Source organism: Aedes aegypti, chromosome 2, assembly GCF_002204515.2.
Source record: "Aedes aegypti strain LVP_AGWG chromosome 2, AaegL5.0 Primary Assembly, whole genome shotgun sequence".
NCBI lineage: Eukaryota > Metazoa > Arthropoda > Insecta > Diptera > Culicidae > Aedes > Aedes aegypti.
This window is the reverse complement of record NC_035108.1, coordinates 170076717-170097725: the sequence shown is the minus strand read 5'-3', so window position 1 is coordinate 170097725 and position 21009 is coordinate 170076717.

Sequence of the window (21009 nt, the reverse complement as noted above, 5' to 3'; positions counted from 1 at the left end):
GAAAAACCCCAAAGACTTTCAAGTGATGGACCAGTGCACAGTGGTCCAAGAATCAGTTTTACGCGGAAAGATGCATTTTGAGCTATAGAATGAATCATTAGACCTAAACGATCTTCTACAAAGTTGTTTGTATTAGTAAAGTCCTTTGTTTGGTGTTATTGAAAATTAGGGTGGACCACAATTTCATAGAAATTGTGTAACTAACTTTCTTTTTTGTAGAAATTATATTATACATGCTTCAGCAAAGTTGTAGACCATTCAATTTCAAGCAACTTTGCTAAAAAAGTTTTTTTGTATCTCTTAAATTGACCGATTTAGAGCTTTTTTCCTACGGTGACATAGGGTGGTCCGAACAAAACTGGTTTTCTGGCTCTGGCTTCTTTCAATTCAAATTTCTCATCAAAGTAGTCTATGAAACACTTTTAGAGCTTTGAAAAATGCGTAATTTGGTGAGTGAAGAAACTCGCTATCTCCTTCCATTTGGGAGTTATTGTTGTTTTTCTCTCAAAAACATGCCTGTTTTGATTGAGAATATCTCTGATTGGAACAAACATAAAAAATATCTATTGGCGGCATTCAAAAGACAAAATAAATTTGTATATTATATCAAAAAATTACAGATGTGTTATTTTGTAACTCTAATAAAATGTCTTGAAAAAACTCTAGAGCCAGAAAACCAGTTTTGTTCGGACCACCCTACGTCACCGTAGGAAAAATGCTCTAAATTTTTTCAATAACACCAAACAAAGGACCTTACTAATACAAACAACTTTGTAGAAGACCGTTTTTGTCTACTGTTTTATTCTAAAGCTCAAAATGCATCTTTCCGCGTAAAACTGATTCCTGGACCATAGTGCAGTGGTGTAGCCAGGAGGGGCTCTCAAAGTGTTGATTTTGTACGAATATAATATTATGGAGTCAATTGAAAATTTTCCAAACAAATTTTTCTCAGTATTTATTGTGATAGTAATGAAATGAATTGACATTAATGTATGTTTATAATGTATTTTTATGCCAAACCAAATTGGGTTTTATTAGTATAGTATACCAAGAAGAAACCCATCCAAATTGCACATATTGCATGGAAAAAAATACATCTTAAACATACAATCATGTCAATTCTGTTCTCTACCATCACAATAAACACTGAACGAATATTTTTGTCAATTTTTCTATTAGCTCAATAATATTATATTCGTACAAAATTGCCCATTTTAGAGCTCCTCCTGGCTACACCACTGGCTCATCACCCCAAAGGCTTTGGGGTTTTTCATATTTCGACATGTAGAATCCAACAAAAATAGTCCGGTTGAAAACCCCGTGTAACACCATCGTGACCTTCCCTTGTTAGAACAGCAATATATGTGAATGGAGTTTTGGAATTATTTCATTGACTTAAGAATAGGAACAGGAAAGGAAGAGGGAGAGGCAAGCAAGAGAAAAATCTAAATTTATCAATCAAACAGTGCACCACACACCACATAAGCGATAAGGATGCTCGCAATGACCTGTTTTTGAGTAAATAACTATTCTTACTTTTTAGCTATTATCTTCTGATCAGATTCACGGATCAAAGCAAGTATCATCCGACATTTGTTCATTCCGCTAGACTGGCATATCTACCGGTCCTACCGGTGTATTTTCTCTCTTTCCTTTCATTCTTGAATTCAAATTTCTAACATTCCAAAATGATGAATCACTGTCTGGTGGTTGATCGTGTCTGGATTCTTCTCTTGAAACTGCCAAGAGTCCAAAAGCTCTCGTCTACTTGTTTTTAAATCATCTCGGCGACTGACTTTATGACTGAGTGGGCTGAATGATTCCTCTCACCTGCTCCCCGCATGGATCCTCCCAAACCGAAATTTGTTTCTTGTGTTCGTTTTAGCATAAGTATCAAAATCATTAAACTTACCCATGAAGATATTATCCAGTCATTCTCCATTCCAAGGTAGTCGCAGCTCTGCTTTCGATCCGCGTCAGACTAGTTTCCTTGCGCCAGCGTCTCGGTTCTGCACAGTATCACATTCTCTGAGCTCTTGTTTTACTCGTTGGAAGCTTTCGAAAAGCTTATTCTAACGGTGAAACGGAAAACGAGCACATGGACCTATAACTCCAAGAAGGGTCGACCAAGTAAGCCTACCCAGCGAAATCCATCGGTAAGATATCTTACTGCGTCTCTGTCTATTTGAAATGCATAATGATCCATTTAAATAGATCGGAGTTTTGCATCATTTTTGCAGTGGACTGGAGGTGCCGAGAAGAAGATAGGGCAGGAAGCACATGTCATACGCACTAAAACATCTGGATAGGACAGTTGAAGTATTGTCTCAACTATGATTTTATTCGACTGAAAAACAAAGATCAGTGAAATATCCGTTTAACTCTCAAGACGAAATGTTATGGTGGTACGAATAATTCAAATAAGCCTTTCACTACAAATATCACAGGGCTGGTAGCGACAAGTGATGAAAAAAATAATTATTTTTGCAACAGATTGCAAAATGATGTTTTTTTCAGCACGAGTTGTACATACAGGCTCGCCGAGTTAGATAAATACGAGTGCTGAAGAAATCGAGTGTTGCAACAAGTTGCACACAAAATTTTGTGCTATTACGAAAAATGCCGCTTTACCCGGATTATTTCTAAGAGCACAAACAAACATTTCAAGAGGAATCACGTGGACATACATCCATGCATAGTATCAATTCAGTATTGTTCAATGACGTAGGCTGTGATACAGTAGTATCAATGAACGCCACAATTTTCAAGCTCCCATCGGTATCAAATATTTGTTCTAAGTTGAAGGACAGAAAAGGTAAGACGTTAGCTGACTCTATTGGCTCCCCTAAAAATGTTTAATGATCCAATCCCAAAACAGAATCTCCAGCCTGTGTCGGATCCGGATCGCCCAACGGATGTAGTATCAGATGCTATGGCATAAAGAAACTATGATGTTTGATTGACGCCTCACAAAACGGTACTAAAATGTAATATTTTCCAGCACCCAAAAAAGTACTGAAAAGTAGCATTTTTCTCCATTGTACTTGGAAGTCAAAATGTTATCAGTTTGGTTTTAATTCTGCGGTGATCTACTGCAGATATTGTGCCCTGGTGCAGGGTTGATTGTAGGTCTATTATTTAGTGCACAATTGAAATACAGTCGACTCTCCACAACTCGAAATTCTATAACTCGATATACTCTATAACTCGATGGATTTTTCGGTCCCTTCGAATTTCCATACATTGCACAGTGGTCCAGGAATCAGTTTTAAGAGGAAAGATGCATTTTGAGCTTTAGAATGAAACATTAGACAAAAACGGTCTTCTACAAAGTTGTTTGAATTAGTTAAGCCCTTTGTTTGGTTTTATTGAAAATTAGGGTGGACCACATTTTCATAGAAATTGAGTAACTAACTTTCTTATTTGTAGAAATTATATTATACATGCTTCAGCAAAGTTGTAGACCATTCAATTTCAAGCAACTTTGCCAAAAAAAGTTTTTTTGTATCTCTTAAATTGACCGATTTATAGCTTTTTTCCTGCAGTGACATAGGGTGGTCCGAACAAAACTGATTTTCTGGCTCTAGAGTTTTCAATTCAAATTTCTCATCAAAGTAGTCTATGAAACACTTTTAGAGCTTTGAAAAATGCGTAATTTGGTGAGAGAAGAAACTCGCTACCTCCTTCCGTTTAGGAGTTATTGTTGTTTTTCTCTCAAAAACATGCCTACTTTGATTATGAATATCTCTGATTGGGGCAAACATAAAAAATATCTTTTGACGGCATTCAAAAGACAATATAAAATTGTATATTATGTCAGAAAATTACAGATGTGTTATTTTTGTAACTCTAATAAAATGCCTTGAAAAACAAAGGATTTTAAGCAGAAAAACTTTAATAACTTTTGAACTAAAATAGATATCATCAATATTTTTGCATGAAAATTTGCGTTTTGTTAAATTCTAAAAGTCATTCAAAGACCGCTTTGACGAGAAATCTGAAATAAGAAAGATAGGGCTCTAAAACTGTTTTGAAGATTTTCATAGTATGTATTTCTTTATTATTTTGCATTTTGAGCATGAAAATGAAATTTTAGACAAAAATGATTTTCTACAAAATTGTTTCTCAAAATGTAAGCTTTCATACTGTGTCATTTGAAACTAGGGTGGTCCACAATATCACACATATCATATAATCAACTTTTTTATTTGCAAAAATAATGGTATATGCTCTTTGGCAAAGCGGTAGAACTTGAAATTTTGATCAACTTTGCCAAAAAAAGTTTTTATGTAGCTCAAAATTTGACCAATCTAGAGCATTTTTTCCTAATCATCGCAGGGTGGTCTAACAAAAATAAGTTTTTCAACTCTAGTTTTTTTAATATTATTTTCTCCTCAAAGTCAGCTACCGGAGGAGTGGAAGGAAGGGGTAATCTGCCCCATCTACAAGAAAGGCGACAAGTTAGACTGTGAGAACTTTCGAGCGATCACCATTCTAAATGCGGCCTACAAAGTATTATCCCAGATCATCTTCCGTCGTTTGTCACCCGTAGTAAACGAGTTCGTGGGAAGTTATCAAGCCAGCTTCGTTGACGGCCGATCGACAACGGACCAGATCTTTACTGTACGGCAAATCCTCCAAAAATGTCGTGAATACCAGGTCCCAACGTATCACCTTTTCATCGATTTCAAGGCGGCATACGACAGTATCGACCGCGTAGAGCTATGGAAAATCATGGACGAGAACAGCTTTCCCGGGAAGCTCACGAGACTGATAAGAGCGACGATGGAAGGTGTGCAAAATTGTGTGAAGGTTTCAGGCGAACACTCCAGTTCGTTTGGATCCCACCGGGGACTACGACAAGGTGATGGACTTTCGTGCCTGTTGTTCAATATTGCGCTAGAAGGTGTTATGCGGAGAGCCGGGCTTAACAGCCGGGGAACGATTTTTACGAGATCCAGTCAATTTGTTTGCTTCGCGGATGATATGGACATCGTCAGCCGAACATTTGAAAAGGTGGCAGACCTGTACACCCGCCTGAAACGCTAGGCAGCAAAAATTGGACTGGTGGTGAATGCGGCCAAGACAAAGTACATGCTAGCTGGTGGGGCCGAGCGCGACAGGGCTCGCCTAGGTAGCAGTGTTACTATAGACGGGGATACGTTCGAGGTGGTCGACGAGTTCGTCTACCTTGGATCCTTGCTGACGGCTGACAATAACGTTAGCCGTGAAATACGGAGGCGCATCATCAGTGGAAGTCGGGCCTACTATGGCCTCCAGAAGAAGCTGCGGTCAAAAAAGATTCACGCCCGCACCAAATGTACCATGTACAAAACGCTCATAAGGCCGGTAGTCCTCTACGGGCATGAAACGTGGACGATGCTCGAGGAGGACCTGCAAGCACTTGGAGTCTTCGAACGTCGGGTGCTTAGGACGATCTTCGGCGGTGTGCAGGAGAACGGTGAGTGGCGGCGAAGGATGAACCACGAGCTCGCCCAACTCTACTCCAGAAGGTGGCCAAAGCTGGAAGGATACGATGGGCAGGGCATGTTGCAAGAATGCCGGACAGCAACCCTGCAAAGATGGTGTTCGCTTCGGATCCGGTTGGTACAAGAAGGCGTGGAGCGCAGCGAGCTAGGTGGGCGGATCAAGTGCGTATCGATTTGGCGAGCGTGGGGCAGAACCGAGGATGGAGAGATGCGGCCACGAACCGAGTATTGTGGCGTGAAATTGTTGATTCAGTGTTATCTGTGTAGATGTTAACTAAACAAATGAATGAATCTCCACTGGTCGATGACACGTGAGAGGAAAATTTCCCTCCATAACTCGATATCCATTTTTAAATCCTTCTTATTCGGGGTAACTTGGACCAATTCTTGTTTGAAAGTGAATAAATACTTGCAAGTTGTACTAAATATTGAAAAACATCAAAATAAAAAAAAATATTGTCATTAAAAATAATAGGATTTTTCGAGCATTTCGAAAAAAAAATTCAAATAAAAATTTGTAAAATAATACCTACAACATATTATAGCTTTCTTACAGAAGCCATCATATTCTTCTTCTTCTTTTTTTTTTTTTTTTCTGGCGTTACGTCTCCACTGGGACAGAGCCTGCTTCTCAGCTTAGCGTTCTTATGAGCACTTCCACAGTTATTCACTGAGAGCTTACTATGCCAATGACCATTTTTTGCATGTGTATATCGTGTGGCAGGTACGAAGATACCCTATGCCCTGGGGAGTCGAGAAAATTTCCATCCCGAAAAGATTCTCGACCAGTGGGATTCGAACCCACGACCCTCAGCTTGGTCATGCTGAATAGCTGCGCGTTTACCGCTACGGCTATCTGGGCCCCAAAGAAGCCATCATATATGTATTGGAAATACAGAAACTTGTTTCTTCGATTTTGGATTTCTTTCGTTGGTATATTCTATAACTCGATAATTCTATAAGTCGTTGGTCCCTTGAATATCGAATTATGGAGAGTCGACTGTAGTTATTTAAGCAACAAGTTGCAAAATGGTGATTTTTTTCAGCACAACGAGGCTTGCCGAGTTTGATAAATGTGATAAATGAGTGCTGAAAAAATCAAGTCTTGCAACGCGTTGCATACAACATTTTTTGCAATTACGAAAAATGCCGTTTGAGTTAAATAATTTTAAGGAATACAAACATATATCAAGAGAATCCACATGGCATCCATGCGTTAAAACGATTCGATATTTTTCAATCAGGTAGACTGTGATGCAGTAGCATGACCATAGACATGGCAGTCACAAATTTTCACACATCACCCGAAGTCAAATTTATATACAGTAGGAGCTCGTTATAACGACAAAAGCTCTCTATAGAGACATTTTTCGCTCCCATGAAGAACATTTCGATGTTATAACTATTCTTTATAACAACTTTTTCTCTATTGCAACGGTCCCTTGCGATGTCGTTATAACGCGCTTTGACTGTACTTAAATATATTCTAAATTCGTGAACGGACAAGGTAAGATGCCGCATGAAATATTCTTCTGTGCTATACAGTTGTTTCTCATATGCCAATCTTCCTACACAAACCTTGTAGAAACATGAAATTCCGATCATTTTGGGGCCAATTCAACTACTGCCCCTACGTTCACTGGACGAATCGCCCCATAAAGCTCCTGTATTTTTGCCTCCTATAGGTACATCCTATTTCAACTTAGAATCCCTCACAGCCAACTAGCTTCTGATTCTAAATCCGAATCTACAATTCGAATGCGACTCAATTCGGTTCATCATACGGATGTAGAACCAGAACCACTAAGTTGACTAAGTCATTAAGAAATTCAGAACAATTGAATAGATGGCATATGGATGCAATCCGACGTCACTTTGATAACTCCCAAAACAATACTGAAAAGTGCTACTTTTGGATACTGATGAATCTCTAAAATCTAGTCTAATAAATGGGCATATCGACATACGAAGAGAGAATTGGGGATGAAAATCACATTGAGATGGGGAGATATCGAGATAAGAAGGATGCCGAGATATGGAGAGTAAAAATGTTTGCATAATGAATTGACCGAAAGAGATAGAGAGATAGAGAGAGATATCGAGATGTGGAGAGTCGACTGTATCTTTTAATTTACGGTTAACGAAATGGGACGATGTTTTCTAAAACTCAATCAACATTACGATAAATATGTTTATGGACCATAATTCAACATCTGCAATCGAAAAACATGATAGAAGCCCGAATAAAATTGCAAATTCTTCTCAAAACCCATATTTCATATACGCGTCCTCTAAACGTCGCCTAAGGAAGAACAAATGGTTGACTTAAGTCAGAGTGATAGTGAAATTTCCTTCAGGAAATTCTATTAAAATCTTATGTATAAAGTAAGAATGATACACTTTCGGTTAAACCTTCGGGGTCATTAACTAAAATTCATGACCATTTTTTTATGTTCTCATTTGGATTGCATCTGCAAGGAAATGTATGATAAAACCTATTTCGAATTCTGTATGTATAGTCTAGAAATATAGCTCTTAGCTTTACCTGATTGAGCTCATGTTTTGCATTTTTTTTTCGCTACGCATATTTTCCACTCAGGCTTTCAAAATCGATCGTTACTTTTTTCCCATACAATATATTCGCACCCATATTGTCAAAGCTAATTTTGATTCATCTATTGAAATATATGAAGTTTAAAATAATATTAATTAAAAAAACATATAGGTATTTGATGAACGTTTTAAAAATCAACATCGAAGCTTTCCTATATTTTTATCAAGAGCTTATACTGCCCATAAAAGCATAACTGTCCCATATAGATTTTCGAACCAACACCTTTTTTCGTCGCAACATTCATGTTTTCATATGTACTTCACTAAGTATATAGAAATTAACACACTTTGTTCGGAAAAGTTGCGGAAAAATATGAAGCTGGTGCAGTCTCATATTGAAAAATAAAGGCATAACAGTCTCTATATGAACTTTCAACCCGAACAACAATTGCAAAACGTGAGTTGTGTTCAAGATTATGTTTTTTGATGATCAATAGAAGCAAAATGAGTTATCTGTGTGGTGGTGCTAAGTAAATATGGCATGCAAAAATGTACTAAAAAATTATGAACATTTGTATGAGAATACAAAACTCAAACTTTGAGCGCAATTTTCTCAATGCCTACTATTTCCATATGGGACAGTTATGCCTTTCTGGGCAGTATAACTCTTAATTATATTTTTGGAAACATGCTCAAAAAGTTTCAAAACATTGTATACAAACGTCAAAATATACACACTCATTCGGTTCGGTTAATATAACTGGGTTATTGGACGAAAAAGTAAAAAACAACTAAAACAATTGTAAAAAATCGAAAAACAAAGTTTTTTTTGAAATTTTGCAGAGGGCAATCTCTTAGTATCATTTATCAATAACAAATAAAACATGATGATATTTGACATTCGATTACGAGTGGCGATAATTTTCATTTTACTGGCTGGGGTAGTCCAAACCCCAGTAAAAGTTACCGATTCGAATAATCTAATCTAAGTGTGTATTCCTCAAAATATGCTTAAAACCCTTTCCGGACGAAGAAGCACAATTATGCTAGACAGGATTCTTTGTAACAGCATGTTGAATTGTTCCATAATACACCACGAGAAAACTATTTTAGGTACTTCTTCTTCTTGGCATTAACTCCACAGGGAAAGAGCCGGCTACTCAGCGTAGTGCTCAAAGAGCACTTCCACAGTTATTAACTGAGATCTTTCTTTGCTAAAGTTGCCACCTTCAACATGGCTGTGCTTTGTAGCCGCGAAGTCTAACCACTCGGCTAAGGAAGGCCCTACTCTAAATTACTATTAACAAGAAATTTTGCGAAAATTCCAACAACTTACTCCATGTTAACCTGGAGTAGAAACCATCAAAAGTTGCGAATTCTGTGGAAAATTCAAGCTTTTTCCGAAATTTCTTGAACACATATTTCGATACTGATATTAAGCTGTTGTGGGGATTATCTAATATTTTTATTTGAGTATGCACTCCGTTCCACATAAGTCATTTTCACTTTACTCCGTTCTATGAGCAAAATGACGCTTGAACCATATTAACCTGAACGATGTGCAGATTTTTAATTGCGGTCAAATCAACGGGGGTACCCAGTAGAAATCGATTGAGATTTGGAAAAGTTAAGGTCATATTGGTACAGCATATCACAAGGCCGGCCTACCAATATGTTTGAAATTCAAAAGCTTGTTCATAAAACAGAGTTTCAATTTTATGTTAATAAGTGGATGTAGAATTTTTATATTTTTTTTACATTCGTTTTGAATGCCCTCAATGTGATTTTAAAGTTTTATTTTTATCTTGCATGAGCGCTAGAGTTACTTAACTTCATCTGACCAATTTGTAGGAAACGATCGTGACCACATGTCTACTTGAAGGTTTCAAATAAAGAGCTTTTGGTTTATTTGGGAGTATTGTGAGTTGAGTTTTGAAAGCATTGAGAGAAATCTTCCATTTTAGCAAGTATGAAGAAAAAATATCCAAACTTTTTTTTTGTAAATATCAATATTTCAGATGAAAAAGTCTAAGGGGATTTTACCGAATAATGATCTATGATTATTTTATTATTCACGCAGAAACAAAGCCGCAGTCGGCACATATCAAAAGAATTCAAATGTTTTGTCATTTTTTGCTAGAATATACTAACTTAAATTGGTGGACTCGTCGTTAACCAGCAAGCTAAACAGGTTGCGAAAAAAAACTATTTTCTGATATATCTTCAGCATTTTTTTTCACTAGTTGTGTTTCATACATATATCTATTGAAACACAATGGGAACCTAATGAAATCGTATAGAGAAAAGATTTAGTTTCATATGAAATAAAAAAAAACTAACGGCCATTTTTAATTTGGCCACCATCTTGAATCTTATCAAAGAAACCGTTTCTTCACCATTAGCGCATCACTGAATTCTGAGGTCACCATCAGAAAGCTGAGAAGACACTGAGTAAGAGCAGCTACGAAAACTATGTGAGGAATGGTATTTATCCATATTTATTTAAAATCATGATCTACCATTTTGACGTATATGGCAAGTACAATCAATGCATATCATTTTTTGCGCAACAAAGTGACAAGTTTTCAATTCGTGGTTTTTCTTCGAGTCGAGTGAAAAATAGGACTAGGGTAGGTGTACCAGTTATGGCCATAGTGGTTCCCTATTTCGCCATACGGGATAATTTGAATGTATCAACATTTTGAAAAGTTTTTTTGTGTTTTAGCAGTAAGATAGAGGATATATCTTGATGTTGAAACATTCAAAAAGATTAAAAATGTGAAAGCTATTCGAATTTCGCATATGGCCAAATAGGGAACCACTATGTCCATAACTGGTACACTTTCCCTATTATTTGGATTGAAAAAAAACTGAAGTATTTTTTTTAATATAATTTTTTTCGTAAATATGCGAATACATAGTTTAGGAAACGCACATGAGAGTCAAAATCGGTTATTTGTGTACAAAAAAGTCAAATCCGAAATTTTAATCAAGCGGAGCAGCCCCAGTGAACTGTGGATTTCGAACGACATCAATTCAAAATGCTCGCGACAACCTTTTCGTGCAGCCAGCGTCGACCCACGTCGTCCGATTTTCTCAATGACCAAAAATGCTACTTCCGTCCGTATATCTGTAGGCCGTTGCTTGACTTGCCATTGCCAGCCATGCCTACATACAATTCCAAGCTCTTATGGATCGATGGAATTAACCTCGCGCGCACGGTCGAGTCGAATCTCCTCCACTCCACACACATCACCAACAACAACCGGTCCGGTCCACGCGTGAATCCGCGCCAACACACCAGTTCCTCCTCACCGCCTTCTCGGTGGCCACCGCCGCGTCCCCTCGCGCCCTTTGTCATCTCACATTAGGGTGGTCCCAAAATAGCATCCAAAATCTACAGATTAAGTAGAAAGAGTCGAAAAACAGTAGTATCTCTTATAACTCAACAAGCGGCAGCTATTTTTTTTTATCTACGACTTCAAGCACATTTGCTTCATTGTGGCAATGAAAGAAAAGTGGGCCGCGTTGAGCTTTTTTGATGTAAGTCTTGATGAAAATATGTTAAAATAGTTATATTCAATTTTCAACAAAGTTTGTTTGTGGAAGTTCAATCTAAGTTTTGGAAAAATTAAAAACATATTTGAGAAACAGACGTTATGACGTTATGGTTACAGTGACGACTTCCTTCGAAAGTGGAGTAAAGCCAAATATATCAAATGGATTTACACAACAGTTGTTCGACCAATATTGGCATATGGATGTCTTGTGTGGTGGCAAAAGGGCGAAGTGAGAACAATCCAATCAAAATTGGGCCATCTCCAAAGGATGTGCTTGATGGCGATGTCTGGTGCGTTCTCTACAACTCCCACAGCAGCGCTTGAGGCCATTTTCGACGTTGCGCCACTACACATATATCTTAAACAAGAAGCACTTTCTTGCTCTTACCGTTTATGGGTACTGGATCTACTGGATAAAAATCCAGTAAATCGTAGATCTACACACACTTCGTTGTTTCCACTTTTGGTGAATTGGGACAAAATTGTCCTTGTTCCAAGTGATCTCACAATTGCTTGTCACTTTCCTTACAGGACATTTACCACACAATTCCCTTCACGGGAAGAGTGGACGTCTGGCTATTTGGAAAGAAGTATATCAAACAATGTAGTATGTTACACTGATGGCTCCCTTCTTGAAGGTAGAGCTGGTGCAGGAGTATATTCTCGTGAGCTAAAGCTGAATCCGTTTTACTCACTTGGTAGAAACTGCACCGTTTTTCAGGCGGAAATATTTGCTCTTATGTGTGGAGTGCATTCAGCACTTCAACAGCGCGTAATGGGTAAAGTCATATACTTCTGTTCAAATAGTCAGGCTGCTATAAAAGCTCTCGCTTCGGCCAACTCAAAGTCGAAGCTTGTTTCCCATGTCGATCTAAAATTGAGGAACTGAATTCAGTCAACTCTGTAAACCTTGTATGGGTACCTGGCCATTCTTCCATCGCTGGAAATGATTTGGCTGATGAACTAGCTCGCGATGGAGCATCGCATGACTTCATTGGCCCTGAGCCGGCTATTCCAATTTCGAAGTGCTGGGTGAAGCTTCAGATGAATTCTTGGGCGGCAACTCAACACAAGCAATATTGGAATAGTTTGGAGTCATGTCGTCAAACAAAATTGTACATTACTGAGCCATCTCCAAGGGTGGCGAAGTATTTAACAAATCTGTCAAAGCAGAATTGCAGTCTCTTGGTCAGAGCGTTGACAGGCCACTGCCGACTCAACTATCACATGGTAAATATTCAACGTGCTGACTCATTTGTGTGTGATAGTTGTGACTCCGATTATGGAACTTCGTATCACCTGATATGTAACCGTCCAGTTTGTGCGCAAATGCGATTCCAATTACTTGATAAACACTTATTAAGTGAAACTGAATTCAGAAGCCTGAATCTTCAGGACATTCTGTTACTCTTAACCCGATGTGGTAATGAGCTATAGGCTCTCTTTACGCTCATGCGTTTTGTAGTGCCCTTTTTAGGGCGCTGTTCGAACCCATTGTGGTATGGAGCTACATGCTCTCATTTCGCTTATGCGATCTTCCCTCTTCAAGGGACCCCACTCCTATTTCCTCCCACCTTTCCCTTCCCTTTCCTCTCCCATCGGGTAGATGATGAAATAGGCTCAAATATGGCGATGGCACAAATCTCCCAACTGGTGGGGAACGTGCCTTTGGAGCCGGCCTTCTGATACCTGAAAGCCGTTGGTCCCGAGATGAACTAGCCCAGGGCTAAAAATCTTGATTGACTACAAACCGTTGACTACAAACCATTCATTACAAAAAAATAACTGCGCTGTTTTTTGAACTATTCGTGGTACCGTAATCCGGGGGCAAATTGATCACTGGGGCAAATTTGATCAGGTCGGTATCAAAAAACATTTTCTCCCAGGGATGCTGAAGGTTTCGCTGGCACCACAGATATTCCATTCTAGCTGTCTAATGATGATTTTGAACTATCTGATTATTATTCCTAATCAGTTTTGCATAGAAATATTCACACTTTTTGAAGGTGTAAGCAATACAGTAGGAAATGTCGGTGTTAAACAATTCACTGGTTCTATGCCTAAATGTTAACTTAGAGTATTCAAAATGTTGTGAAAGCTTATGTATGAACTACTGAACTCATTTTTGATATCACACAGCAAAGCAAGTATAGTTTTTCGTTTATGAAACCGTTTATTCTTAAACAATGTGCATATTTCTAGGGAAATTGCCTACATTTAGGCGTATTAGGCAATTTTTAAAAGTTTAATTTTGCAATGAAATGATCAAATACTCGAATTGTAAGAATTTTGACATGATTTTCAGATTCAGGAGACCCAAATTTAGTAGATAGGGAAATTTTTTATTATTGAACTTGCATTGTTATATGGTGATCAATTTCGCCCCAGTGTGTCATTTTATTTTTTTGATATTACAACTATTTTTATGATATGTTATATATTATTTTATGAAAAGTCGATTACATAAACTGATAAAGTTCAAAGGAGTACTGCTTTTGTCGAAATTTATTTGACAATATTTGTAGTGGCGTTCGGGGTAATGGGGTGGAGCCCCAAAATCCTGCCCTCCCCACGTTCTTCCATAGTTTTTATTTTTCTGTTTTTCTTCCTAATGTTTTTCATTCTACTAGCCTCTCCATTCATTCATATAGCCATTCGGGTTTGTAATCAGTCAGCGTAACTTATCCAAGGGCAAAAGGTTTATGGACAGAAGGGAAAATTATTTACTTGGTGGAAAAATTTCTCTACTAAAAATAAGATGTTCGACCTTTTTTCCTTCTTTTATCTATGGAAACTGTTTCGGTTCAGATATTAGTCGCGACGCTTGGGAACCGAAGATAAATACTTAAAAAAGAGTGTTTTTTTTCCCTTACTTTTATTTGTTTAGGGCACTCCGTGCACTTGGCCGCTACTATGCCGAGTATCATACACAGAATCTATTTATATCCTAGTTCTTATTGCTATTTCTCTCATACCGAGCAGGTAGAGGAGAGTGCTGCCGTTGGTCCAATCCATATCCATATCGAAGTCCATTAGTGTGCGATGGTTCATTTGGCCATGTTTATGTGTCGTGTGAGGCAACAGCCTACAAAGAGGGTCAGTGTGTCTCAGTCACCTTCCGATACTGACGAAGGATGGCTGTGTTCCCCAATACACGGTCCTTCGTGCGACGTCTTCTGGTGGCTGGACGGAGTTTTTTGTGTGAGGGGATTGGGAATCGAACCCATGACCTTCCGCTTAGAAGCGTAAGCATAACCTCGAGGCTACGGGACCCTCCAAAAAAAAAAGAGTGTTTGACTTGAATTAAATAAATAAATAATTAATGGTTCCTCACTACCAGTGTCGGCAAATACATTCATCAAATGAAAATAAAAATTTTATTTTTTGGGAATCAGCAATAATTTTTGAATAGTTCTTCACCACAGATGTCAACATACATTTGTTTACGTTTATAAAGAAGCCATCAAAATAGTTATATTTTAAATCAAAGTTTTATGAGTCACATCAAGGTGAATCCTGGTCATGTAACTTTTCAACCCTTCCCACTTACAAAATCCTTCCTGCGACAACCGTGGAGATGCAGAGGTGATCTCGGTCTCTAGTTACAACGATAGTCACACTAACATCCCTTCCCCTGCTTTGATGATCGTAAGGACGTGGCCGGCGTCGTTATTGACTTCATTATGTTCTGAGCTCTCGAATTGTGCACATTGAGAATGGTAAGCTAATCCCAAACCCTGTTCATTTGTTCTATGTGCAATTTCGATTGTTCTAGTCAATCACGGAGTAGCAACTACGAATTGTACGGTCATCTATGCTTATGCTTATGCTATGTTTAAACCACACGAAAATTATAAAATCACTTACGCCATTTGCGCCACCTATAAACCTTTCTTTTAAAACTCTATTTTTTTTTCAAAATATGTTTATTTTTTGGTACCGATGATCTTTTCCACTTTGAAAATTTTGACTGCGAAAGATTTTTGGAAATTCGCCCTACCCTAATCCCACATCTCGTGTTATGCTGCTACTCGGGCACGCCAGGAACCAGCTTTCCAAGCCCACAACACAAACGCCTCGCATGCTCGACATCAAGATGAGAGGTAAACAACTTTTTTGCTTCTCTGTCCGAAGCCTCTTTCTTGGATCGTTCGGTTTTTTTTTTCAATTCGTTGTTGTTTCATGCTGTCCTGCTTTCCTCAGACTTCTTTTTTATCACCATGCTGCTGATGTTGCGTGGTCTTTGCCAGCGCCCAGCAGCACAGCCTCCACATCTTCCTTTTCCAGGGATCTTACGGTTCTTGGGAGTAGCTAGGAATTCATCTGAGTGGATTGAATTCTAGTGAATTTAAATTTACTCAAATCGACGTACCTACACAGAATCATCCCTTACGAAATCTTTCTTACAAATAATAGATTTAATTCATTTCTTACGAAGTTCGTGTTAGTTAATCATGTATTTATAATTCACTGAATCTACTTAAGTGATTTGTATTTCTCTTGAGCTTCGAAATTTAATAATAGGATATAGAAAAGTTGTACATTTCCTTGGTCATACCAGCCCTAAACATCAGAACTCCCTGTAATCTAGTCTACTAGATCAACAAACGGAAACGATTATTCTGAAAAAAAGTGAAAGTTTGTGAATTTTGATAATACGGTACAGAGCTACTTGATCACTTCCAAGATTCACTTTGGCATGGGAAGTTTTTCTCGGCTGAAATATTTAAAGTTTTGCAACATGAAGCACTTCAATACTACGCACGCATATTTTGGCCAAATATGATTACGACGGCGGATCCTTGAACGTTAACGTCATCATATAATCGTCATCATCGAAACTTCAACAACAGTTTTTCTATACAAAACTGAAATTTATTCGACGAAAATGAACTCAATGAACCAGGGTTGCGATGGATCTTCTTCGTGAACAATGATCGACGCATCTTCGCGATCCAACATTCGCTTAAATTCATTTTTCATTTTTGCGTCACGAAGAGCATCGCAAAAAGCGAACGGATGCAACGTCGAAGAAGCAAAATGAACACACCGATAAGTGGTTCGCGAAGCCTCTCCCCTCGTAGGATTCATTTATCCACGTGCTGTTCATTCTCGTGATTCATTACAAGGTTGCTTCTTCTCGTAAAGTCAAGCAAACACTCCACGCTAAGCCAGCTCCACGCAGCGCATGTGTTAAAACTACACAGAATGAGGCAACCAATGCAGAACTGGCTGACTGAGTGAAAATTCTGAGTAGGTCGCACTAATTCTGTGAGTTGCCGACGTTTTCGCCTTCGGCTGTCCGAGATCGATGGAAAGGGAACTGTCAATGATATCCCGCGTGGCAGCAAACAGTTGGCCGTTGGTAAGATGGGAGGTTTTCTGAGATGTTTTCTAGCGAAAAGCCGGAAGATGGTCGCAAATGCGAAAGTTTTTTCCCCATTTGCTTCCGCTTCGGCTATTCAAATGAAAAAATCTCTGATAATCTTTAAAATTTGAATGTTTTTTTTTATGTTTTCAGAAGCAAAACAAAAATGGAAACGAATTCCGCATTCCAAGCGTTCCTCCTCTGTGCGCAATTCACTCATTCAGTTTTGTTTACCACCGTTTGCACAAAACTGTGTACAGCCCCTTTGCACAGAATCTGTGCTGCACGAAAAGAGGCCAATTTTGTGCGCTCGGCACTCATTTTTGAGCGGAGCAAGTTTAGCGTGATTGTTGCAAGCCCACATGAAGATGATCGAAATGAATATTTTTCTGTTCTTCGCGAAGAGCAGGCGGCGTGGATCGTACCGTTCACATTACCAAGCGATGGAAAATCACCCGATGATAGCGTCGGGAGAAACAGCGATCCGAAAATGAAACACGAACGAATGAAGCGCCCGAACGGATTTTTGTGTTTATTCGCAGATTCTGTTTTGATGCCTACGAAAATTCATCGTGCCTCGCGTTTCCGATCGTTGTTCAGCAACATTGCAATGAACTCGTTTGGAGAATACAGTATGGTCCATAAAAAAATGTGAAAATCGTCATATCATGTTTGATGGTAGTTTTTTAAGGTGAAGATGAATCGAAGCCAAACTTCAAATTTTCAAGAGCACGGATGTTTGGCTCTCCAGATCCGTGCTCTAGAAAATTTGAAGTTTGGCTTCGATTCATCTTCACCTTAATGGAAAATGACAACTAAACAAAATTGTTATTTATTATTTGTATTGTTTAATCTGTTGAGACTCTATTTTTCACTTTGAATATGATTTTTATCAGTAAATTTCTCCTTACTTGAGAGGAATTGGAAGCACACTTTCAAATTTTATCATGCAGTAATTGAACTCAATAACTTTGTTATAATAGCTTTTAATCTCGAACATTCGCATATGTCAAATGGTAGAATTGGTTTATACCTAAAATGCCTGAATGGAGACTTGAAAATATTATGGAATATAGGGCTAAAATTTTACTGGTTTTTTGAACAGCAGGGTTATCTCAGTAATTTTTTGATCGTACCGAATACTCCGTAATTCTCAAAGCTCCTGGAATTGTCAAAACATACCGAAAAAGTCAGTACTTTTTGAAGATCCCCTACGCTCGCACCCTGTTCTAAATTGGACCATCAAGCATTTTTCTTGACTTGCTAGAAAATCACAGAAGTTGTAATATTGTTAATGGTGCCCTTGTTTCCGTTGCAGTCAAGAAAACGTCCTTGAAAAAATCTAAAAAATACAGCAGACTACTCAAAAAAAGGAATTAGCTACAAACAACGTTTACGAGTGCTGAGAACAATACAATCAACTTTCCCTTACTCGAAATAATGTGTTCTGAACTTGAAAATTTAAAGCTTGGCTTAATTTTATTATCACTTTAATATCCAGCTTTTTTTCGAGCGCTAATGGCCGGCTGTCTGGTAGGGACTAGGCGATCTGACATTTGGCTTGGGTCGTTTGATAGCAAATTGATAAGATCGATCAAATACTTATCGATTAGCTGTCAAACGATCCAATCCAAATGCCAGATCGTTCGATCCCTACCAAAAAGCGAACCTGATTGTGGTGGCTATTAGTGCTCGTAAAAAGCTGGATAGCGTACTTTGACGCTAAAATGTATGTCAATACTTCTCCAACTTATTGTCCCGAGACTCGTGCTGTCTCATTCTGTTTCCCGAATAAGTTTACCTTTTAAACCCGATATTTTCAAGACATGATTGGAATTTTATTATATTCTGAGCAAAAATGACTTTTTCCAATGAATTTTGTCAATAACAATAAGAATTAAAAAAAATATAAACTTTTTCGGACCAGAAAATATTCATCACCGTTGAAGCCACGTCTGTTTTTGGCTGATGTTTTGCAGAAAAATGCTTTTATTATATTTTAACGATTGTTTTTTACCGAAATCTCGTTACTCAACATTACTGATTTTTACTGCAACTGAGTTTGTTCGGTAAAGTTTCCTATAAAAAGAAAGCTCTCTGCAAAATTTCATGATTTTTGACATTTATTTTAGTTTATTGACTTGACTCAAAAACCCAGTAATTTTCACCGAACAGATTGAGTGTGTATACAATCCTGTATATGTATAAAATGTTTAAAGTACATTACGACGATTATTTTGATTTTTTTTTTGCAGAATTGTTGAAGAAATTCCAGCGATATATTTGATGGAGTTTCTGTGCGATGAAACATTTGGTCAGTTTAGTGTACTTTAGTCGAATTTGTTCAATAATATTGATTTGAAAAGGACATAAATATAAAGGATATTCATATTTTTCAATATGAACGATAATAAAAATTCAATGAATGATCGTTAGGACACAATTGCTAGTAGATTTTTTTGGAGACTTGATCTCTATGCTTATGCAAGTCTCTTAAAAGTCTTTATTTTTAATCGAAGATCTCTAAACTATCAATTTTATTCGAAATGGTCTCTTAACCCTTCAGTCGTCGCGCGGTTTGCCACCGTCAGAACCACCACTCTGATGCTGTGCACGATAAGTGAGGTTTTTTCAAAATACAACAGCGCGACGACTGAAGTGTTAAATCTGTTTTTACCTTATTCTGCTTGCATTGAACTCTGATGCAAAGTTGTACAAGCTGCAAAGACACATTCAGAGACTATAACGGGTTCAATTGACTCTACAAGAATGTTGACTCAGATTCCTTTCAGGGTCTCCCAAAGGGATTTCTCCAGAAATCCTTCCTTCTAGAGGTATCTCTACCAATTCTTCCAGATTTTTCAAAGGATGCTTAGAAGAATTTCTCCAGAATTAGCTCCAGGAAATCTTTGAGATCTCTACTACCTACCTCCAGGTATTTCCTCAGGTATAACTTCATTTTTTTTTTCACTTATCCTTCAACTGAAGTCTCCAGTAGAAGGATAAGCGGAAACAACTGGAGACTTAAGTTTTTGTCAGCTTGTACAACTTTGCATCATAATTCAATGCAAGTAGAATAAGACAAAAAGAGATTTTAAAGACCATTTCGTATAAAATTTATACTTTAGAGACCTTGGATTAAAATAGAGACATTTAAGAGACATGCATAAGCATATAGACCATCAAGTCTCCAAAAAAATCTACTAGCAGTTGTGTCCTTACGATCATTCATTGAATTTTTGTTATCGTTCATATTAAAAAAATATAACTATCCTTTATATTTATATCTTTTTCAAATCAATATTATTCTAAGAGATCTTCCAAAGATTTAAACACAATTCACTAAGGTTTGTTCTAGAGTGTTAAAAAAATAGCTCAAGGATTTTTTTTTTCAATAAACTCTGCAAGAATTCTTCCGTCTATCCACGTTCTCTCCCAGAAGTTTAAAATTCCTTGAGAGGTTCGTCAAACAAATCTATTTTTTCCAAAATTTCATCCTTTACCAAACATTGCTCAACAAATTTCCAAAACAATCTCATACAATCTTCAAAAGTTTTTTTTTAACTTTTCACACCAGTTTATACTATACAGAAATTTTTCCAATAATTACATAAATTTCTTTAGAGATTCTGTCCAATGTTTTTATAGAAATTTATTTAGAAAACCGTGCGGAATTCTATCCCGAGATAGGCAAATTATCTAAATAATCTTATAAAACTTTCTCAGGAGCCCAGGAGTTATTTCAGAGTTCCTTGTTCATTAAAGATGACCTTAAAACTTAACCAAGTTTTATCAGAGGTTATTCTATAATGATTCTTATTATTATTTTGTTTAAATATCTCACGGATTTATTCTTCAGAATTTCCCTACGGTGCCCGAGCCCGCCAAATAAACGAGATAAGTTATTTTTCAGAATCCTTTACATTTTCCTGGACACATTTTTGGAAGAATTCCTGATAAAAACTTTCAGAATATCAAAGAATTACTGGCGAAATTGTTATAAAAATCTATGGAGCAAATGCTGAATGTGTCTCTAGAG